Source organism: Oscarella lobularis, chromosome 6 (assembly GCF_947507565.1).
Source record: "Oscarella lobularis chromosome 6, ooOscLobu1.1, whole genome shotgun sequence".
NCBI classification, from domain to species: domain Eukaryota; kingdom Metazoa; phylum Porifera; class Homoscleromorpha; order Homosclerophorida; family Oscarellidae; genus Oscarella; species Oscarella lobularis.
Window position 1 is genome coordinate 1828047 of NC_089180.1, and position 23954 is coordinate 1852000.

Here is a 23954-nt window from a genome sequence, read left to right on the forward strand (position 1 = left end):
GATCACAGTTACCCTGTGATCAAAGATACCCTGTGATCACACATAACCGGCGATTACAGTTACACTGTGATCACAGTTACCCTGTGATCACAGATACCTCGTTATTCCAGTTAACTTGTAATTACAGTTACCCTGTGATCACAGATACCCTGGTATTATAGTTACCCTGTGATCGAAGTTACACAATCTCCGTGTGATCACAATGCTTCTCAGCATAAGTTTCCAATCCGCTAGCGCGCGCTTAAAAGGCGCGTAATTCAAATTTGGTAAAACATACGCGTCTACAATTTTGGAAACTGTTTCCTAATGTACCTATCTGCAATACCGCGGCTTATCTAAGAAGTATCACTAAGTAGGAAGGCGCTAGGTCGCGACATTCTTCGAACAGCAGTCGTTTCGGAAACGCGCGTTTTCTATATCCAAACCCGCGTTTCTCAGAGGACTTCCCAAAGAGTTTTTGTTCTATAGTGCATAATCTAAAAATTCATCGTAGCGTTTGCCTAAATTCGCTTTCGTTTCCAGTTTACAGACCGATAAGTACCGAATAGCACCCTGACTTTAGGTTCGTTTTCTCGAGGAACCATAGCACTTATCGAATTCGGACAAGCGCAGTCTTATTCTACACCCAATACTCTAAAAATTCATCGTAGGGTTTAGCTCTAAGTGGTTTCCTTTAGGAGCTATCCCGTTTCGAAAACTTCCCTACATTTCCTTTAGCGCGCTTTAAAACAGAGGAACGATTTCGCTTCGAAATCCGATGTTACAGTGGGTTTTCGCCACAGCCGCTGGGCTTTACGCGTTATTCGAATGCTAATAAAATGATTCCAGAACCTTTCGCGTGCCCGAAAATTACGATACTAATTTTTTTCCCTACAAATGGTTTCTATGTGCTTTTGCGCTTGTTCTACAGTAGATAAGATCGGTATTTAGTTCTCGAAAAGGCCACCAGGCCTAAGTAAACCGAGGCTAAATACGGGACTCTGTCTAACGGTCGGATAGATCAACCAATCGCAGTTAAGGTCACGTGATTGCGCGAACCTCTGCCATTGGTTGACTCGCTATCTTGCTCTACGTAGGCAACTAAATAGATTAGGGTCTTGCGAGTCTCCCGGTCTTTTCGGGGACCCCGTACGACCTTCGGTTGCTAAGCTAGCGCACTTTAAGGGAGTGGAAATTCATGCTGAGAAGCACTGTACCGACGTCGTTTGCTGACTCGCTGTCGCACATGCTATCGATCGTTCAGTTCAAAATGGCGATACTACGGTTCGTGCCGCCCGCCGTGCTGTACGTGGAGGTCGCCGCTAATACAGCCAAGCGTGTGAACCTTGCCAAATGCCATGTCGCTCGCAGACGACCCAACCCGACGTCGTTCGTTGACCCCGCCGTGCCATCTGCTCCTCTCGATGCTCCAATTCTCGTTGTTGACGGATCCTTCATCTCCATGCAACCACGTACGCTTATGTAGCTACGCCGTGCACCTGCCAGATCGAGGCCTACCAAGACCTATATATACCGCGCAGGGGCCAGCAGACATCTTTTATCATATCGCCACTTTTTGTTGATTGAGAACACGCATATAAAGCCACCAAACAGCAAAAAATCGAAACTGTCTTCGACTTACTTCTTTATAAAACCGAGTAGGACTTCATAATAGTGAAATCGTTCCTCGCTCTGGCAAATTTCAACTTCGACTTGCATAACTTCCTCTTCGCGATGACGAACGACGGCCGCCTAAGCACGAACGGCGCGACCACACCCTCGTACCACAGCCTGCTGGTAGGCGCGATCCACCGTCAAGAGCACTTCCTCATCGCATCCCGGCATCACGTACGTCGTCGATATTTTGAGCGGCGCCGTTGGAAAGTCCGTCTTATCTGCGAAGCGAAAAAATATCGCCTGCTCTGCACAAGCACTTACACGCGACCTGGGGACAGCACAAAGAACTTCCCCTTCGTGCCAATTGCAACGCAATCCAGCATGAATCATGGATCTCTCCACCAGAACAGCGACACACTCGAACAGTTCCGCTTTCCAAAACAAGGAGACAAATCACACACCTAGTAACTGTCAATGCGAATGCACTACACCCTACCCTAAATAGTAACAAACATCCCACCATAACATTTATCACTTGTTGCCCATCCCCCCCCCCCCCCCCCCCCCCCCCACACGACCGTAAATATCCTCCAGGCACGCACCATCTCATCACCACACCTCTGTTTCTCACACTCACACCTTTCTATCTCCACAGGAATCTTCTTCAATGCTCCGCCACGCACCGCCCAACTGTTTATTCCTATTCCTAACCACTGCCTCCAGCTGGACCGATGCTATCGGATCTTCACAGCTGCACAGAAGCGTGCCGTCTGAACTCGATCAAACGGCTTCCAGCCACGATGTCAATCTTTCCAGCCCAGCTCTCTACATCCGACGTCACACTCAAGAAGATGACTCGCTGCAGGCACTTATTCGAGTTCTTCGCTCTGGATGGCCTCACTCAAAAAGTTCACTACCCATCACTTTCACACCCTACTTTGCGGTCCGCGACCAGCTCGTCGAGCAGGATGGAATTCTCTACAAGGGCCAATGCGTTCTGATTCCAGAAAAGATGCGCTCGACAACACTTCAGAAGCTCCATGCTTCTCACATCGGCATTAATGGCTGCATCCTACGCGCTAGCATGGCGACCCGATACTCGGACGATTCCTCCGACAGACGCGTAACTTTCAAGAAAATGAACAACGATCGAGTACGGCTTCAGCCACCCCTCAAATGGTGGATTTCGGCCAGAAAGAAGTTCCCATTTTTGCGTCGGCAACCGTGAAGGCGAGCGTAAGGGGCAAAACGGTACCGCTTGTCATATACGTGCAGAGGAATATGCGGATGCCGTGCCTGTTGGGTCTACACGGAATACTTGCATTAGAATTGATAAAAATGAACCCACACGTCAAAATCCGAAATGGAGGAAATTCGACGTCGACGGTCGAGGTGAGTTGGTTCGGGCAGCCTGAATTCTTCCGAAGCACGCCAAACGGGCTTCAGTTCGAATGACTGAAGCGACCTCGGAACGGAAGCCAATGCTGTTCGACGAGCACAATGAAAAGCTTAGGAACGAGCTGGGGATCGAAATAGAGGATAGCCTGCTTCCGGCCGAAGGAGAAGCACAGATCCTGATCCGAAATGGGTTGTCAAAGCCGGTGAACCTGGTGGAGGATGTCTGTCTGTATGTATGTATGTCTGTTCGTCACGCTCGCATTGTGACGTAACATAAAAACCCGTGTTTTCGTACAGCGCATGACATAGGGCCAGAAACGGTGCCCCAAAAAACGCGATTTACGGTGCGAAAATAGAGTTTTTTCTTTCATAAACGGAAAAAATGCTTAGAAACCCCCGTTTCCAATTGATCTGTGCTATTTTCCGAGTTATAAATTGGCTGAGAAACCGAAACGGCAGTTTTGATTGTCACGCTCTGACGTCACAATCAAAACGTATCCACTCATGTACAGTATGTGGGTAGGTATGTACGGGTAACAGGAAATATGACCCGTACACATGCAAATATTTAGCAAATTATGAAATACTAGAGAATGATGGCCCGGTGTTCACCGTGTTGCCATCATGCAGAGCCTCCCACCGCTTACCGTACGAGAGTGCATACCATAGTGTGACGTCATAATTTTTTATGTTGTCACATATTCACGTGGTCCTTACAGCCGTTAGCTACTACAGCTCACTCCTACCTACGTACTGTAAATACTTGCATGATTGCAATGTTTTCCTAATTAGGCGCTTTTCTGACGTAGTGTATTTGATAATGTGCTCTGTATTCTGTATTTGAGGAGGACATGACAAGGACAGAAGGCCAACGGCTATTGGAATCTGTTGGTGAGATATGCACCAGTTTGGAAAGAGCTTGTCAGGATTGGCCTAAGCAGCTACTGAAAAACGGGAAGGAAATTCCTGTTTCTCACTTTATACACTGGCTGTGCGAGTCATCGAAGATAACCGCGGCTCCCAAAGTTGCCAACTATAACATTGGAAACGCTGTTGTTTTCAGCAATTCTTTTAGAAATGTCATACAGGAGACCAGAAAAGAAACCCTTGAAGCTATAGAACAAGTCCTTCTTCCGAAAGCACTTAGTACACTTAAAAAGAAACTTTGGAACAGTTGTATCAAAGGCTGTCCCAGTCGATGCCCTAGTTGTGGCGTAAAGTGTGAAAAAGAGCATCTCCACCAAGGAAATCACTTTGTAAGCGAAAAAATGCACCTATTTCCATCATTCAACAAATGGGTTCTACAGAAAGAAGATGGCACAAAGTTCGTCGATCTTGACATGTGTCTTGACCCTTTCGCGCAAAAGAGGAAAGTGAAAGCTGGTGATAAGAAATATCCTAATTTTCACGATTACCTAAAAGACCAAAAAACTAATTGGCTTCCCTTCGAGGGCAATTCTGATTTTTCAAAACCTTCCGATAATATCAAGAAAGCGTGGGTGAACTGCCGTCAAGCAATTATATATATGAGAACGTTGGGCGACATAAACGTTATTGATGACACTCCTAACGATTGGATAGAAGCTTACGAAGAAAAGGAAAATGAGATTACCGTGGAAATGTTGAACGCTATGCAAGCCAGCGATGAACTGAAATCTACGTTTTAGGCGCTTGCACAAAGGCGCACATGGTACTACCACATGAGTGTATACGTGAGTACGAGTACACGTAGTTATACATGCGTACATGCATACATACATTCATACATACGAACGTACGTATGTGTACGGGTCATATTTCCTGTTACACACGTACATACCCACGCACATACTCGCACATACGGCAGGGCGGACTTTCAAAGGCGCATGATCAAGCATCAATGAATAGTAGTCAATAATAGTTTATCTGTTTGCGCATGCACGAGTCCCTACCAATTAGGTTATTGCTACGTTTTCCCTGATGACTATGTCTCACAAAATGGCTTTGGATAAGGTCAATACGCAATGGATAAGCGTCGGGTTTCCGTTAATCGAAGCTTTAGGAAAAAAGCTTCGATTTAAGGTCCGACGAATTTTTAATTGGGGGAGACAGTTTTCGAGGAGAGCGTGTTGAAATTTTTGAACGCGCATCAAAGCAAAATTTTGTGCAAATCCCCACTCAGACATAAGCATTAGGGTGTTATAAATCCATGGCAATGATAGGAGAGGCGCTAAATATTTTCGCTTTCTATTTATTTGGTCTCATGTTGCAGCTGTTGACCATCCGCGCGCAATTTTTGCCTTCGTGCGGGTAGTTTCTCTACCTCAAACGCATGTGCGATCGGGAGATTACTAAAAGATCTAATAGTTTTGAGCGAAATAGTTTTCGTTATGCAGATCGGTAATCGCATTTTACAGGACTTCCCCCCTGCGTATCCGCAGACGTAGTCCGTCAGGGAATTGTTAGAAAAACTTTCACTAAATGCATTTTCTTACAAAACAGATAGAAATTCAGTAGATACGAGGGAAAATGGGAGCCTACGTAGAATGCGAGTTAGCGGGAGATCACCCTAACAACGACGCATGCGCTTTTGAAAGTCCGCCCTGCCTATGTGGGGGTATGTACGTACGGGTAACAGGAAATATGACCCGTACACGGCAGGACGGACTTTCAAACGGCAGGGCGGACTTTCAAATACGCATGCGTCGTAGTTAGGGTGATATCCCGCTATCTCGCGTTCCACGTAGGAGCGCAATTGCCCTCTTAGCCGTTTCATTTCGCGATTTTTGTAAAGAAAAATTGTTTAGTACTCGTTTCTCTGCCCCTCTGCTGACGGACTACGTATGAGGGTACCCGGGGAGGAAATCCTGTCTAAGGCGATAGCAGTTTGCATAACGAGAATTTTCCAAAATTAAACTAACAGGAAACACAGCAATCTTTTAGCCTATAATACAGTCCTGGAAAAAAATGACTCTAAGAAGGGCGAAAAATTGCGCGCGCTCCGGGACTCAGCTGAAATACCAGACTCCATAAACGGAAAAATAGATCCCTTCTATTCTTGCTATGCGGTAATTTTGGACGTACACCCTGGAACGTAGCTCTGAGATAAGGTGCAAATCGGTAATGGCATTATTGTGGCTTTGAAAGTCAAGTGAAACGTACGCAATCTCGCTCTCTAAAAATCCCCTAATACGGTAAAACTCAAATCAAAGCGTATTTTCAAAGCTTCGATTTGTGAAAACCTGACGGAGGACCCTATCCTAAGCCACGTTGTGACGGTGGTACATATGTGTACACGCAGTAACATATGTAGCGGTTATCGTTATATGAGCGCGTTGTTCAATTTCAGAGGCGTAGTACTCAATTGACGTCCTCTCGAAAAAAAAAACGCGTCGATCTCATATGAAAGAATATTTAGTAAGGCTTTGATTTGCAAAATTTTAAGCTTATCCGGTTCGAATTGACCTTATCCGAGGCCATTTTCTGTGGGAGGGTCTTAATAGAATACACAGACTCGCGCTATTGGCCCATTAGTCATTGTTAGCAGAGCATGCGTATTTGAAAGTCCGCCCTGCCAGCCGGCATAGTAGCCAGGCCCTTCTCCCTGATCTCCCGTATAAACACGGGAGGGGAGAAGGGCCTGGTACTTCTAAGGTGCGAAAAGGTCACGTGGGACCCCCCTTTGGGGGCAGCGGTCAGTCATGTGCTTCTTTAAATACTTGTCCTAACACCAAGGTAGTATCGCTCTCGTGCACTCGTGCTTACGTCTCGTGCAGGACCCTGGCTCTCGTGCTTCTCTTCGCTAGCGCACTAGCCGAACAGGTTTTTACAAAGATCGTGCATCGCTTGGTTGGCAGATTCGCAGTTTTCTCTTTTCAACATGGTGTCCTCTTTTCGGTGTCATGTAGGCTGAGAGAACATTACGTTCCACTACCACCCTCGCTATAGTCTGGAGGCCAGACCCTCGCTCAGGGAGAGCCTTGATTAGCGTCCGTGGAAGTACTTATTTCATCGTTGAGGGAAGAGCACTGCGACTTTTTGAAGGAAAGGGTGCGTAGCGTATTGTGACGAAAAAGGATGCGTGTCGTCAATTGTATTTTTAGGCTGCGAAATCAATTTGCTACGAGGTCCTCCAGAATCTTATGCCAGCTACGCTTGAAGCCACGGGTGAGTCCTTCTGCGTTTTTCCTTTAGACAGAGAAACGGAATCTCTTTGTCTTTTTCCATAAGCAGAAGCCCTCAGTACTGAGAGGGACGCGACGGTCAGATCGAAAAGCAACTGCAATGAGCAAGTACCTTCAGGCGGAGGACACGGCGGCGAAGGAGACGGCGGTAGCGGTGAAGACGACTCTGGTTTTCACGGCGATGTCGCCGACCAAGCAATTCTACCAAGCCGCGACCCATTCACGACAGCGTGCAGCTGTGATTTTGCCACGTCTCTCCAGTTGTTTGAGTCTTCCATGAAAAAGCGCTTTCAGCGAATTGAAGCGCTGATGGGCGTCCAATGCCGTCTGATCAATGGATTCCTAAAAAGGCTGGATGTAGCCTCACAGCACAAGCAAACGAATCCTATCAACTATGCCCCTGCTGGGAACAACAGAACTGTTCCCGTTGACCACGGGCTGGCGGGCCCACCGAGTCGTCAGTACAAGGGAAAGGCTCCCCTGCCCGTCGCCCGACCGCCTCCTCAGCACTATGGAGTTGCTCCCGTTAACCATGAGGGGCTGCCCTCACGTCCTCCTCAGCGCAGCAGGGCTCTCGTCAACAATCAGTGGAATGGATTGGCTACGTTTTCTCCACGTCCACCTCTTCCCTCTTCCCTCACTCATTGGTCACTTCCATTTGCTGCTGCAGCTCCTCATCAGAGGAATGTCCCAGCGACCGTTAATCAACACAGCCCCTTCTGCTCAATAAGGGGATATAGATTGATTGAGTTCAGTTCTATAGTTTAATTAAACAAATTTTGTTGAGTTGGGTTTTTTCTATTGACTAAGAGAGATACTTTTAATTAAGGATACAGTGAGATTATTTGCGTTTGCCTCAGGCTGCTGTTTCAGCCAAGCTAGTCGTCGGAAGAACGAGGAACTTTCTTGTCTACGAACGAGCCATTTAGAAGAGACCACGATCCGAACGCTGCAGTCACGCGTCTGCAAAATATTAATTAATATAAATATTGCTTGTCCACCTACTGAAGAATTTCGTCGTAGCGATTCGTCCTCTCCGCGTCGTCAATCAACGAATCGAGAAGAATTTGAGAAACAAAATCGGGAGTCCAAACGGCATTCGGCAAAGAATCCGTCTATAATAAAAAAAAGTGAGTCTTCACAAAACGCATTGGAAAAGTCACTCCAAACGGATTCGACGATAGCAAAGCGAAGGACTGGTCGCCGCCGGCGAAAATTTTAATAGGACGGCGTCGAGACTCGAAACGACGGCGGGAACTTTCGTCGATTCGCTCAAGTCCAAGCCGTCGGTCAGAGACGAATCGCCGTCACCTGGGAAAGAAGAAAGAATTTAGTGGAACGAAGGATCATAATAAAAATAAAGAGATATTCTTACGTCCACAGAGTGTTGAAATTTGGATCCAAGCACACGCTCTTGCCCGACAAATCGGCGTGAGAATCTGCATTAACTAAAGAAGCAAAGATCTCTAAATTCCCCGTGGATAACCCGTGACGTTTTCTCACGTGGTGCACGTTTCTCTTCTCTTATTGAAAAAGAGGCTTTTGATTGATTTCTCCATGCCGACATTCGGCGGTGGAATCAAGCCTTTAATTAAAACACAATTATTTAATTTAGACACGCGACGATAAATTTTGCTAGCGGTGCATCGATTGAGCAACGTCAATCCGAGCAAATGTTCGCTCAATTGAATGTAGGTGTGTGATCAGCTGAGGCTCCAACCCACATTACCCTGCTTCCAAATTCCTTTCCGAATGACCCGGCGCTAAATTCCAAGTGTCGCCGTCGACGGCGGCGACGGCGGCGTCAGTGTCGGCACGCGCACCAAGTTGATTATCCTTAAAAGAAGAAACCACATTTTAAATAATTAATAATCAATTATTTTATATTATGCACCTGGTGTTTTCCAAATGTATAGACTTCTCCCAAATCAAGAATCACGACAGAGTGACTGTGTCCCGTAGCGATTCCTTTTGCTTTGCCGGGCAACGGCACCAAAATCGGAGCACCACTAAACATAGAACACGTTCAAGAAAACTCCCCCAATTCAATTTTACCAAACGTCTTTGTCCTTCTCACCCAACTGCCCGAACTGATTTTGCCCGAACGCAAACACCTCACCATTATCCAACAAAACCACTATAAAAATAAAAATTAAATTCTATGGTCTATTAATAAATGCGTTGCTTAATTAATTAATTAAGTAATTTAAGAAAATCTAATCATATATATAAATATTATTTTAAGTATTATTATTTTCTATTTCATATCTATGGTCTAATAGTAAAAGGCGTCGTTTAACGTCGCCCCTTTTTGACTGGTCTGTGGAATTAATTTCCCCATAGATATCGACTTCTAAAGAACCTTTTGACTGGTCTATGGAATTAATTTCCCCCTAGATATCGACTCCTAAGGAACCTCTTGACAGGTCTATGGAATTAATTTCCCCATAGAGATCGACTCAGAAGGAACCTTTTGACTGGTCTATGGAATTAATTTCCCCATAGATATCGACTTCTAAAGAACATTTTGACTGGCCTATGGAATTAATTTCCACATAGATATCGACTTCTAAAGAATCTTTTGACAGGTCTACGGATTAATTTCCCATAGACATCGACTCCAAAGGAACCTTTTGACTGGTCTATGGAATTAATTTCCTAATAGATATCGACTTCTAAGGAACCTTTTGACTGGTCTATGGAATTAATTTCCACATAGACATCGACTTCTAAAGAATCTTTTGACAGGTCTACGGATTAATTTCCCATAGACATCGACTCCAAAGGAACCTTTTGACTGGTCTATGGAATTAATTTCCCAATAGATATCGACTTCTAAGGAACCTTATGACTGGTCTATGGAATTAATTTCCCCATAGACATCGACTAATAAGGAACCTTTTGACTGGTCTATGGAATTAATTTCCACATAGATATCGACTTCTAAAGAATCTTTTGACAGGTCTACGGATTAATTTGCCATAGACATTGACTCCAAAGGAACCTTTTGACTGGTCTATGGAATTAATTTCCCCATAGATATCGACTTCTAAAAAACCTTTTGACAGGTCTATGGAATTAATTTTCTTATGGATATCGACTTATAAGGAACCTTTTGACTGGTCTATGGAATTAATTTTCCCATAGATATCGACTTCTAAAGAACCTTTTGACTGGTCTATGGAATTAATTTCCCCATAGATATCGACTCCTAAGGAACCTTTGACTGGTCTATGGAATTAATTTCCCCATAGATATCGACTCCTAAGGAACCTTTTGACTGGTCTATGGAATTAATTACCCCATAGATATCGACTCCTAAGGAACCTTATGACTGGTCTATGGAATTAATTACCCCATAGATATCGACTCCTAAGGAACCTTATGACTGGTCTATGGAATTAATTTCCCCATAGAGATCGACTAATAACCCTATATGTGTTAGTTTTGTATATAATATTAAAAGGACCATATGTATTACAGTAGACCACTACAGTGAGTTTTGCGCTTGCGCAGTTTTCTAGAGCGTCACAAACGTCCCGTGCACCGTTATTAGACGCATGAAGGTAGTATACTGGGTCTCTGTTGTCGTCGCTACTAAAGTCACGTGACAAAAACATTAGCGAAAACGGTAGAAATTGGTTGATTTTCGAAAGGACAGGAAAACGACGAAACGTTTTGTCGTTTCGCACATCGTTTGACGTTAGAATTTTGATGTGAGGCTTCTATGTTCCCCAATATGACGTCAACACTCCACTACGTCATCAGAAATACCCAAAAACGATTGAAAACATATACAATTTTGTGTCTATTATAGATAACAGTTTTTTGGTACTAGATACATTTTTTTCAATTTCTTTAGAATAAAAGAAAGTAAATTAGTTCGAATTTTATTTTTTTAGCGCGCGCTATTTCTTCGATGTCGTTTTTGGCTCATTTTTGATGTTTCACCCATTCAGATGATGTAATAGGATATTCTTTATCTCTGTTTTCTCGCGTTAGCCGTAAATGTCGCGTTTCGCCCGAAAAAACGCCGATTTCGAGATGGGTGCGCGCGCTAAAAGACGGAATTGTTAAGCGTTTTCTCATTTACTCTCGTGTCAATGGACCCAGAAGAAGCAGCCGCAGCTATTTTGGACGTTTCTGGCGACGCGGAAGACCTTCGATTCGAAGATGAGGACGAAATGGCAAGTTTCGAAGAGGAATTGCCTGGTTGTCATGGAAACGTGTCGCAAACACTTGTCGTCTAGACGGTAAGCTATATTTATGCTAACTGTTGCGTTTCTATTGCAGATAAAAATGAATCCACTCTAACAACACTTTAGTGTTAAGAAAAGCCAGACACTGGAGTGGTACTTTGTCCCGTAAAGGGATAAGGAACCTTTTGACTGGTCTATGGAATTAACCACATAGATATCGACTTCTAAAGAATCTTTTGACAGGTCTACGGATTAATTTGCCATAGTCATTGACTCCAAAGGAACCTTTTGACTGGTCTATGGAATTAATTTCCCCATAGAGATCGACTCCTAAGGAACTTTTTGACTGGTCTATGGAATTAATTTCCCCATAGAGATCGACTCATAAGGAACCTTTTGACTGGTCTATGGAATTAATTTCCCCATAGATATTGACTTCTAAAGAACTTTTTGACTGGTCTATGGAATTAATTTCCCCGTAGATATCGACTCCTATATGGCGCGTGGAATATGCCAAAAGGTTGAGATCATGACTTTGGGTTGGGATCGTGAGTTTGGGTTGGAATCGCGAGTTTGGGTTGGGATGGGAAGGTTAGTTTGGGTTGAGATCGTGAGTTTGGGTTGGGATGTTGAGTTTGGGTTGGGATTGTGAGTTTGGGTTGGGAAGGTGAGTTTGGGTTGAGATCGTGAGTTTGGGTGAGTCGCTAGGTGACGGCGCTTGCGGCGCAGACGACTCAGACGGCGACAGCAACGAAGCGTTGACTTCCGGCTGAAGGAACTCCGCGAAACTGTCCTCGCTCGAGTCGGAGTACGCTATGAGAGGAGGCAGTGATTTGCCGTTGTTGACCCAGTTGTGATACAGCTCCAGTTTGCATAGTACCTAGGATATACAAAGGAGACAACGCGCGGTCAGGAGGATTGAATCGCGCGCGGTAAGAAACGAAAAACCGACTTCAAAAAAGCATTCGTCATTGAGCTGATCTAGCGTAGGATAGCCGGTGAAATCACTGACCTATAGGTCATATTAATTAAGTACTTAATTAAGCAATTAATTAATTAATTGATTGATTAAGTTAAAAACGCCACGCCTACCGCCGAGATCGCCATCACCGCCAGCCCAATGGTCAAGATCGTCCATGCTCTATAGGCCATATTATAAGTAATAATTATTAATAATTTTTATTTTTATTAATTATTAATTATTAATTAATAATTGATTATTTATTGATTGATTTCGTTCACGAGAAAAGGGCAAATGGAGTTTCCCTAGAGTGCCATGAGATAGAGAATTATCTGCGTTCTCCTCCGCTTTTATGCTGGACGTCTCAATGAAAAGTTCCGTCTTTCTGAACTTCACGAACGCCTTCACTTCTACAAAATTGGTTTCCGGGGCCGCCGCCGCTTCGTGCTTTCTTGCAGCACGCCTTGCTACAAAATTCACGGGCGTTTTGCTGTGGCAGCTGCGTAAATTTAGGTCTCCCGGATCTACCCCGGATTAAATCGTCGCTTTCGTGTCGAACAATGCACGTCGAAATCAAGAAAGCCTGCGATTTTGTCGTATCATTCCTCTCCGATCTATTGATGGAAAAGATCGAAGAGCTCCGCTACAACCTATCGAAGATCCTCACCGATCGCTACGAGGGCCACTGGTATCCGTCGCAGCCAACCAAAGGAAATGCCTATCGATGTCTCAACATCGCGCAAGGCGCCGTGGACCCCATTCTCAATCGAGCGATACAACAATCGGGTCTAAACCCGAACGAAATTCGCGAGTACTTTCCCCAAAACTTGAGCGTCTGGGTCGACCCGAACGAAGTGAGCTATCGCTTCGGCGATGAGGGCTCCACCACAACGCTCTACACACCCCAATTCGACTCTTACACGTCGGCGGAGTCGTCGTCAGATAGCGAATTATAGCGACGACGGAAATTTCGTCACATACGGCGGAGAAATGTGGTCTCCGCGACCGCCTAAACAGCTAAGCTAAGCACGTTTTGAGATCCACTTTCGTGGGTTGATACGAAATAAAACTAGAGAATGATGGCCCGGTGTTCACAGTGTTGCTATCATGCAGAGCCTCCGACCGCTTACCGTACGAGAGTGCATACCATAGTGTGACGTCATAATTTTTTATTATCTGAAATTTTGATTATCTGAACCTCTTCCGAAACATTGGGATCGACTGTACACGCTACAGGAAATGGCAGATTACACGCGAAATCCGAACCTCGTTTAATTAACAGAACTCTCAATTATCCAAAACGTAAATTTTAGGTCAGATTTAATTCGCTATAATTGCTTCCAAAACATTGGGGTTCGGATAATTGAGGATGTACTGTACCTTCTAACGCTTAAATGACATAAGGATCATTGGTATGCATTTTATAGGTACAGTATCTTCTACAAGCCCGCCCTACGCTTTGTTTTCGAGATATTCCGATGAATGACTCTGGACACCCGCCCCATGACATGGATCGTAGCCTCAATAAGCCTTTCAAAGGACATATTCGAGACTCGTGGAGCTCCTGGATGAAAAGCAGTGAAGGTGAATAGACTTCACATGGCAACTTAAAACAGCCTTCTAGGCAAAACGTCATTGATTGGGGCAAGCTTATCCTCTTCGACGTCGTCGGCTGCATCGGCAGCATTCCTCTTTGCTTGTACGCTCGATTTTACTCCGCGACTTTCCACGTCGTCTCTGTCTTGCTCATCTATGCTTTTTACGCTGTCAAGCTCACCCAACGACTCTTACCTACCGTATTAACTCACTTTTTGCTGCATGCCGGTAAAAGTGAAGTTTTCTGCTCCCAAAGTTTTCACTGGTTGACTACTAAAACGGCATGCCGGTATAATGCGGGGAATGCCGTTATCGGTAGAGGTGGTGTTGAATGCGAATCGCGCGATCCAACAGGTTTAGCTGACGACGAAAAAACAGATGACCTTCTTACCGACGAGGAATAAGCTAGCAGATTAGACGTTGCTATTTCAGTTGTAGTGTTTTCAGCTCGTTTGCCTTGTATACTACCGGTAACCCTAACCTATGTTCATGCTTTACGTATGTTTTCCCACTGATACAAGTTTGCCAAAAACAAACAAAAGCACCTCGCTTTATCCGGCATGCCGATGTCCCCGAGGTACAACGGCACCCTGGTAATCCTCACTTTAAACCGGCATGCAGCAAAAAGTGAGGTAATACGGTACCTACTTCGACGTCGTCGGCATCCCCATCTTCCTGTTTCGCCGCTCCGAATTCGCCGCGCGTCATCGTGCAGCTGACCAGCGTCCCTCCGCCGGCGACGTTCAAAGGACGCGGGGCTGATACGATCGTGGACCCCTGGCAACCGTGGCGCAAAGCGTGAGACGCGTACACGCTCGGTACGCGTCTTTCAGACGATTTTTTCATGGAACTACAGTCCTGCTGCCTGAACGGCCCGATAAACAATTCACTACTTCGCAGCTTTTGTGTTGTCAGTGTAGTCTTCATTTATTTGTGGTTTTGTTGATGAAGGGGGGATGTGACGGTGTTGCGCGAACCCTAGCTGATTGGGTGTGAAGATCGTTTTCTTCTCACGTTACACACGGCAGTCTGTAAGACCCTACGCGGGCAAAGGTGGTTTGTCTGCCAGTGAAGAATACTGTGATATAACTTACCAATTGTAATGTTCCTCCAGTTGGTCAATTGGCTTGCCATGACCTGGCTTGCCAATAGTGTTCACAGTTCTGAAAAACGTGTGAAATTTTGCACTTTGTTTTGGCCAATCATCAGTGAGATTTATGCATAGATGGATATGAAAACGAACCTGATTACCGTATGAGAGAACTTTCGGGGTGTCTGTCATATTTCTGCAAGTTCAGCACTTTCTGAGAAAGCCTTCGGACCAATAGAAACCATTGCAGATACTCCAGTTCGTTTATTACCTTTGTATAGGGTTGTATACTCTGGTAAATGTAATAAGAGAGCAGCTACATGGTTTGGCTTGCTGTTGGCCCTCACAGCAGCGGCTTAAATAGGATATTTTTTTCTGTGAATAACCTTTAGAACATTTGAAGTAGAACGGCTGGTAGATATTTGTGTGAGTGATACAGTCGAAGCCGGTTAATGTCAACCGAAATGCATCAGCGAAATAGTTGACATTAACCGAAAGTTGACATAAGACGAATAAGACTTTTAAGCGGATTTAGCAATTTACTAGTAACTGACATCAACTTTTTATTTTTTTTCCAATTCAGAAGGAAAGAAATCTGTCAAAAGAGAAAGCCGACCGTCACTTGGAGTGAAATCTTTACCCATTTTGGCCGCTAATGACGACGCTTTCTCTTTCAGAACAAGACCCGAGACGTTCGCTCCTTGAAGAACTTTCTGCTCTAGCCATAAGGCAAGAGCCTCTTGAACGTCGGGTTCCTTCCCATCTCGTTGTCGTTTCTGAGAGGGTCTGCAGCCTCTGCCAGTTGTGTACATTGCTAGTAGATCCTCTCTTCTTTTCATGATCTTGGACACTGTCGATTTGCTGACACTGAATTGCTGAGCAACAGCGACCTGTATTTAGAATCTTGATAATGCTCGTCTCATTTAGCTACCCAACGCGTGATCGTAGCCAGCGAGGATCAACAGAATCCCCGAAGTGATGTGAAGAGATCGGACGCCACGAGCGCACGCAGCGGAGGCGGAGCCAGTGGTAAATCGGGGTAGCAAAGGCGTCATTGCTCCCGGATTATCGCTTTGTTTTGGAAAGGGTGGATAAATTGAAGCGAGAAAACCTGAAGTTGACGACGACGCCTTCCAGCAGTAGTCCATGTCTGGATTAAACGGGCAGCGACCTGCTTTACCTTATCTTTTTCTCATTTTTTAATTTTTAGAATATACAGTGGAACCTCGTTATTGCGGCCACCCTCGGGGAGGGAGGGAATTTAAGTTTGGCCGTAATACATATAGAGGGAACTAACGAAACGGAGGAAGGGAAGATGTCAAGATGTTGTACTCCGCCCCAAAGCACCGAAAGTGTTGCCTGCGTACGATGAGAAGCGGTTCGTCAAAGATCTAGCCTGCGCCAGTAGTTGACAAACGCAGCGCCGTCATTGATGAAATTGATGGAAGAGCGAGCAGCGGCTTTGCAAAAAAAAGTAAGAGCGAAAGGGCTTCAACGGCCGTACTGTACACCTCCATGACCAACGGATCAAAGAGACAGCCGAGAGAACTAGCTATCGCACACTTTTGGATCTTCTTCTAATTTTTCCGGTTTGCAGCTGAATTAACCAAAGGCTTTTGCTGCTGTAGTTACAGTATTTGTCGCCGTAATACTGACGTCAAAAAGGATCATTGTTCTTTCTTTGATCGTAGTTGCAGACGCTAACCGCAATTTTTTTTCCGGCAAAATTGTCAAGCGAGATTTTGCGTAGTGCAGCACGGAGAACCCCTTTTTTATTGAATAAACGGCATGAAATTTCAGCAACCTGTGACGAAATCTCATTTCTTCTTGAAGTTCTCTAGTAAACGACAAGACATTTACTGCCACAAGTACAACAATTACTTTCTCTTCCCATTTGACTGCTGAAATTGTAATTATAGCACAAACGTCAGCACATCCTCGTCTAAGGAGTAGATAAGTCTTTTTTTCGTGTCATGCGCGCAGGACTTCAACAAAAACGATTTCACAGTGACACCTAGTCATTGCCTAAAACGATATTCCATATTCGACAAAACAAAAATGCAGTCGGCAGAAAAAAATTATCAATATATTCTTATGACAATGGTAACTTTTACCGTATTTCCTCGCGTAGAAGCACATGCGCTTCTACGTGAATTTGTTAGGCGCATGCGCTTATACCTCGAGGTAAAAGCGCATGCGCTTTTAAGCGAGGATCCACGTGCATTTCGGCGGTTGTTCTGCTCTTTCGTCGTCTCGTCGATGTCTTCTCGAAAGTCGTACACATACGAGGCGAGTTCTACTCTTCCATTTTCACGCCTACTACGTACTGTATGACTATGGGACAAAACAGGCTACCGATCTAACAGTCCACGCGATGCAAAGGACACTCGCAATGCAAACACCGCTATTATTCCGCCCGTTTTAATTTTTTCGGGATCTCTTTTGGTAAGACATCTTTCATTTATTTTATTTATTTTTACTGGAAGTTTTGACACGTAACTTTGACTTTTTTGTGCAATCCGTTAGTGATACCTGTTTCACAGGAAATGCCAAGGACGCAAGGATGATGACAATGATTAGGACGTAGTGTTTTCGCGTGATCGGCGATTGGGATCGCAGGTGCCGTGTCGACGGGTTGCTACAGTTCGACGTGGAAAAGGGTTGGGCGCGCCTCGATGAAGTCGATTTGATTTGATGACGAGGAAAGCCCATCTTTCAACATAGAAAGGGGCACGGTTTCACTTCATTTTGGATCTTATGTGATAATGATTCCAGTTGTTTCTACTTTTCTTCTTCTTTTTGCAAAAAAAAAGAGATAATGAAGAGCGTCAGATGAGTTCAGGTTAAAATGGTTAATTGTTCACATACAAGCGCATGCGCCTATATCGGAATGAACACGTTAGTTTCTCGTGAAAGCCTGTTGTCACATATCCGTAGTTTCACAAATTTTCGTCTTGAACTATTTAGTTTTCTAATATTTTGTACAGCTTTATTTTTGTACACTGCTTTGATACGACATATATTACTATACTATTTTAGCTTTTAGTACAGCTTTATTTTCGTACACTGCACGTTGTACGTGGAATAATCGCTTCTAGCATTGCAGTGCTTGGTGTTATTCAGAGAGAACGTCGACGGTCTTTTACAATGTCTTCAAAAGCGTCTCGAAGAAACAGCTTAGGTATTTAAACGAAATTCGCAATGAAGACGATGCAATAGGGTGCATACCGGAAAGGTGTTAACTATCACGCAAAATAGCTATCAAAAACACACACGAGCATTGATACCGAAATAAACTCTATGACGTCTGGAATGGCTCCGTTCAGCGAATGGTGCTAGACGATGGGCGTGCGAAAGGCCTTCGAATTGTTCTGCAGGAGAGAGGAGTCGCTGTTGATGGCAAGAACAGACCAGAACTTGAGGCAATTTTGAAGGAGCACGATGACTTTAAAAATGAAAAGTCAATGGTAGAGAGATTTATTTCAAGCAGAGGCCACGAGTGTTTGTTCTTACCCAAATATCACTGTGAACTAAACCCTATTGAGAGGGTCTGGGGCAGAGCTAAAGATCACACGAGAAAAAGCTGCAAGTAAAACATCGCCTCTCTTCGAAATCACATTGACCCTGCTCTTGCCACAGTGTCAGTTGACCTTATCCGAAAATTCTATCGAAAAACGCGGGAGCTGGTACAGGCGTACGCAGATGGACTGCTAAAGTGTATAAGTCTCATAGACGTGTATTTGGCAAACTATGACTGACATAAATATACTTGTCTCTCTTTCAGTCTCACATTACATAACATCGTAAAGACTGGTGCCACAATTCCAGCAGTAATTCATCACTTTTGGGCGCTTTGCTGCAGGTTTGCCATTTCCAGCGGCCACTGTGGAACAGTGGCAGACCATATCATCGAGCTGTGGCTGGCTAGATTCTTCGCTGGCCTCTGCTTGTGAAACGGCGTTCTTAATTAAAAAGGCTCTTAGTCTACTCACAAGACTCTATACTTCTCACTCCAGGTAAGGCAGATGCATACATGTCACGGGGAAGCGGGGCCGTGCGCCGGTATGAACTAGCATTAGAGACCCAGACCCTCTCCGCGCGCGCTACTGGGCGTGGCGCGGCGCTGGGAGCAACTTGCTGTAGAACGTCGGTTCCTTTGGGATGCGACAGCCAATCACAAAGCGAGCAGTGGCTCAGCGAACGCGACTAATTATGTGATTAGGACAGCTTAACTCAATTAGCTCGATACAACATCTACACCGTAGCCTCAAGATGGACGTCGCACTCGCCCTTTTGTGCGAACTCTTTGAGATCGAGCGCTTGCACCGACGAACAGGCCGCGACTTTTGTTGGCAGACCAATTGCTTTTCGAAGTGTCCCACCCACGTACCCGCCTACGCTAATTTCACAAAGGAACCGACGCTCTACAGCAAGTTGCCCAGACTCCCAGCGCCACGCCTAGTAGCGCGAGTCTGGGTATCCGAGGCTAGAACTAGCATATGCTGAGACAGTAGACCTACGTTTGTCAATGCAGAGGGAAACTGAGATTTGTCGAAGTTTTTTGCTTCAGCATTGATTCTCGTAAGATTGTAGTCTAAATATGTGTCTAAAGACGCGTTTAGAGACCTCGCACTTTAGCTAGGCTACGTATAAGGGAATCGCCATTTTTATGCGTGGGAGACCAAGAATGGCGATATTTTGGTCTTTTTCACGCGATTCAGTCGTTTCTTTTGCTAGCTGAAGTAAAAAATGCATTTCTAAAGCGTTTCGATCGCGTCGATTCGACGGATCGTTCCTTTTACGTGAGAAAACCGCGACGTGATCGGAAAATCGCGCTATTTTGGTGCTTTCGACGCGATTGGGCCGTTTCTTTCTCTAGTCTAGTAGCTTGTTGGGTTATAAAACGTTTTTGATTCATGGGATTGACCAATCTTTAGTTTTGGCCGAGAAAATCGCGAAAAAAAACCAGCCACCATCCTCCCCGCCGCCGCCCCCGCCCAACACACCCATCTTAGCATATTTAACTTGGCACCGGCGCTGCGCGCCGGCACCAAGTGAAATATGCTAAGATCCTAACTATTAATATAGAACTACGTACGTTCGTGAACTTCGAACGCGTAGTTTGTAGAAAATCGATGCTTTTATTCGTTATTTCGAGATTTCTCAAAGCTAGTCGTTCCAGCATCGATCTTCGTAGGTTTCGAGGGACTAAGCGTGTCTAGGATATTGCGTATATTGTTCGTAGCTTCTGTCTCGTACTAGAATTTGTGTAGGAGCGAGGACGTCTCCTCGTTGTACGTGGAAGACCCAGAAATCGCGTTGTTTGTTTTACATTCTAATTTTTGTCTTTGCAGAATTCCAGCTCATGAAAATTAATTATTTCAAGAAAAGTTTGTCATTAGATGAATTCTATGGACTCTTCTTTTTAAAAAAAAAATGGGTCTCTCTTACTGATCTTTTTAGGGTTTTGCAGTGGGCGAATTTCATTGAACGTTTCTTCAGCGTTGATCGCACCGACGAACGGTGAGAATTGATATTTCGGTGAACGTATATTGATTGTTCTCGCTTTGTTGCTTTGTTTCCTAGTGATGCGTGGGTTGAAGCGATTGAGAAGGTCTCAGCGGCTCTCGAGGCAAACAAGGAAAAGAGTTCGTCCCTTGAAAAATCTTCCAGCAAAGTATACCAATATAATCTCTTTTATTGTTGTTATATCACTTCCTTCTTTATTCTACGTCTGCATTTATTCTCTCTTAGGCTGTTCTGGAGGATTTTGAAATGTTGAAAGTGCTCGGTCGTGGAACGTTTGGAAAGGTTTGCTTTGCTCGCGAGAAGACGACGGGCGAACTGTTTGCCGTCAAAATCCTCAAGAAGGATGCCATCATTGCAAAGGCAAGGAAGAAGGGAATTGCCTAGTTGTCTATAGCAGTTATTTTAGGAAGAGGTTGCTCACACGCTGACTGAGAACCAAGTGCTGAAGACGACAAAGCATCCTTTTCTTATGGCAACTACTCACATTGAATCTATGATTTAGTCAGCTGCTTACGTGTCCCCAAGTATTGATGTATGTAAGAGTGTAGTAGGCTCCTCTACTTAGTGTTGATCTCGTTTTGATTCGCATACTTTTCTGACGCTGTTTTGTTTCCCTAGTCACTCCGGTTTTCCTTTCAAACGGAAAAGAGACTTTATCTCGTGATGGAATACGCCCAGGGTGGCGAAGTGAGAACGATAGCTCGAGCGTTCGTTTCACGTGGAGGGCAACCCCATTTCCTTTGTCTCCTTTTTGGCTCTTCTTCTGGACAAGGCTGGTCACATCAAATTAGCCGATTTTGGGCTGTGCAAACAGGACGTGACTGTGGATAAGAAGACGACGACCTTCTGCGGAATACCTTGCCTCTGAGGTAAACGAGAGCACGCAGGGTTTTATACACGGTCGAAAAGCAACCTTCGCAGTATATGTGCTAATAGATTGTTCATGGGGAGTTAGGAAGAGGAAGGCGTCTGTTGATTTTCTCCGTACAACGTGAAATAATCCTAAGACTGTGGCAAGGGTATCTGTGACAAGGGTTTCTCTGATCACAAAGGAATCTGTGATCACAGGGTACCTGTGATCACAAGGGCATCTGTGATCACGGGGTAATTAAAACGGTCTAAGGAATCATCCAAGGCACGATTTTAAAATTTGTCTATCCTTCCAGACCTTTTTCCCACACTGAAATTCTCGGCAGAGGTATACCAGTATTTCTGTCATAATTCACGACGCAACTTAAATCTTTTTAAAAATGATGCGCAGCAATTACTGATCTGCGATCGGCAAGTTGCGTGGTCTCAATTTTTTTAGTTTTTTGTTGGGCGTGAATTTTCGTTTTAATCGCGTTCATTTTTGCGGGGCGCGGATCATGTTTGATTTCATCGCAACGAACGCATTCCATCAAAACGAAAAATCAATTGCGAGTGAATTTTTCTATTAGTACTGTAAGAAAAGGAGCGAGACTTTCGTAGTTGAATACCTTGACTAGATACCGCATTTGTATTGTTAACAGTCTCAACTCAATAACTTTACTGTGACAAGTGTCTTCAATTTGTTGCGCGCGAGCGGCGCTTGCGATTCAGGCGCAAGGAACGCCACTCGCGCATAAAAAGTACTCTTAAAAGTACTCTGTAGCGTTGGCGGGAACGCCCACTTTTGAGGGACAAGTGTCTCCCTTTTGTCCGCGCGCGAGCGACGCTTGCGGTCTGGCGCAAGGAACGCCACTCGCGCATAAAAAGTACTTTGTAGTGTTGGCGGGAACGCCCACTTTTGAGGGACAAGTGTCTCCCTTTCGTTGCGCGCGAGCGGCGCTTGCGATTCAGGCGCAAGGAACGCCACTCGCGCATAAAAATTAGCGAACGCCCACAACGTGAGGATAGTCAGTTTTGAAGGGGGTCTTATTAACATTGTCAGGGGGGATTGAATGGCGTCTTTAGGGGGCTACGTATGACTTTGAGCCTTACTTCGCGCTTTCAGGTTCTCGAGGAGGAGGAGTACGGCCGAAGTGTCGACTGGTGGGGAGTCGGCGTCGTCATGTACGAAATGATTTGCGGCCGTTTGCCGTTCTACAATCGGGATCACTAAGTTCTCTTCGAACTCATTCTCACCGTACGTTCTCGCATACGAGGCAAAGACCAAACGATGAGAGACGGTCTGTTTGTATGTATATAGCAAGACGTTAAGTTTCCTGATCGGCGTGGAGAACGAGCGAGATCGATTCTCTCCGGTTGTAGAGAAGGATCCAACAAAAAGGTCAGTTGACTTCGTAGGCACATAGAAATGCGAGTAGAGTTTATTTTTCTTAGACTTGGTGGCAGTCAGCGCGATGCCGAGGAAACAATGGAACACGTTTTCTTCAGTGAAGTCAATTGGGATGACGTCTATGACAAAAAGGCGCGCGCAATATTTAATCGATTGATAATTTTTTGATGCTGTTTTCACTATAGGTTCCCGTTCTGTTTGTTCCCGGGGTCAAGGCAGACGTGAACGACCAGGTGATACCGCAGGAGTTCAAGGACGGTCGACGACACGCCACCAGATCAAGGTTAGATGAGAAAGTTTTATTTGGTCTTGGTTATGTACCGTACTGACGTTTTCTATAGAAGGAGGATGGTCAGTTTGAAGGATTTTCCTATGCTTAGGTTCGAAGTAAGATCAGCAGGCTCTCATCCAAGCAACAAGAAATGAAATATCAATGTCTTTCATTTGGTCGCTCTTTCTAAATCAGTTGCCATGACATTACAGTACTGTCTTTGGATGTGTCTTTGTCATTTTCTTTCTCTCTCTCTCGCTCTCTTTTTAGTTGTACCTTTTTTTATTGATTATTTAAATCTTTCAGGTTAATACGGGAGTCCTATCAGCCACAAAGAAAAAATTTCTCGCTTTGCGTCCAGGGCTCGGCGCAGGCGAAAGCAAAGATGCCTCTTTGTCTGTCGAGTGCATCAGAGACGCCTCGCAGCGTGCCCCTCTCTGTAGCGAGGCAGATTCACCACCATTTTCTTTTTCCCCCGGACCTACACCTCTTTGTTTCGCTAAAATCGTCCTCGCTCATGTTCCTACAGAGTTCTGCTGTATTTTTGAAGCCTGCTCTAGCCTCCAGGTCTGAAAAAGAAACGGCGAGCCTCGATTTTGTCGAATCGCGTGAAAACGCTTGCCTCGATCTGCCTTCCACGTCGATCAATTCGCTCAGAAAACAATCCAATAGATCGCAGGCTGAACGAGAATCAAATCTGGACGAATGCGCTACGACCTCGTACACGATCAAGACGCGCACATTCGACTTTATTTCGTAGAGTAATTTTACAGTATACATGCACTCATGCAAAAACCTACTCTAGCGTATCCACTGTATTTTCTCGATTCCTTTCTTTCGTCGTTCGGTTCTTTCGCGTGCCTTCTGTACGTCTTCGTCGATCGTTCTCTC

The 23954-nt window shown here is 44.9% G+C and overlaps 1 long non-coding RNA gene and 1 pseudogene across 1 annotated transcript; both read left to right on the forward strand.

The window, feature by feature from the left end:
* Positions 1-6962: 6962 nt before the first annotated feature.
* Positions 6963-7877, forward strand: LOC136188219 (uncharacterized). Its single transcript, XR_010670161.1, has 3 exons — positions 6963-7023; positions 7077-7140; positions 7207-7877. It is a non-coding gene; the product is annotated as an uncharacterized lncRNA (long non-coding RNA).
* Positions 7878-12877: 5000 nt separating this feature from the next.
* On the forward strand, positions 12878-23823 carry LOC136188497 (RAC-gamma serine/threonine-protein kinase-like; annotated as a pseudogene).
* The last annotated feature ends 131 nt before the right edge of the window (positions 23824-23954 follow it).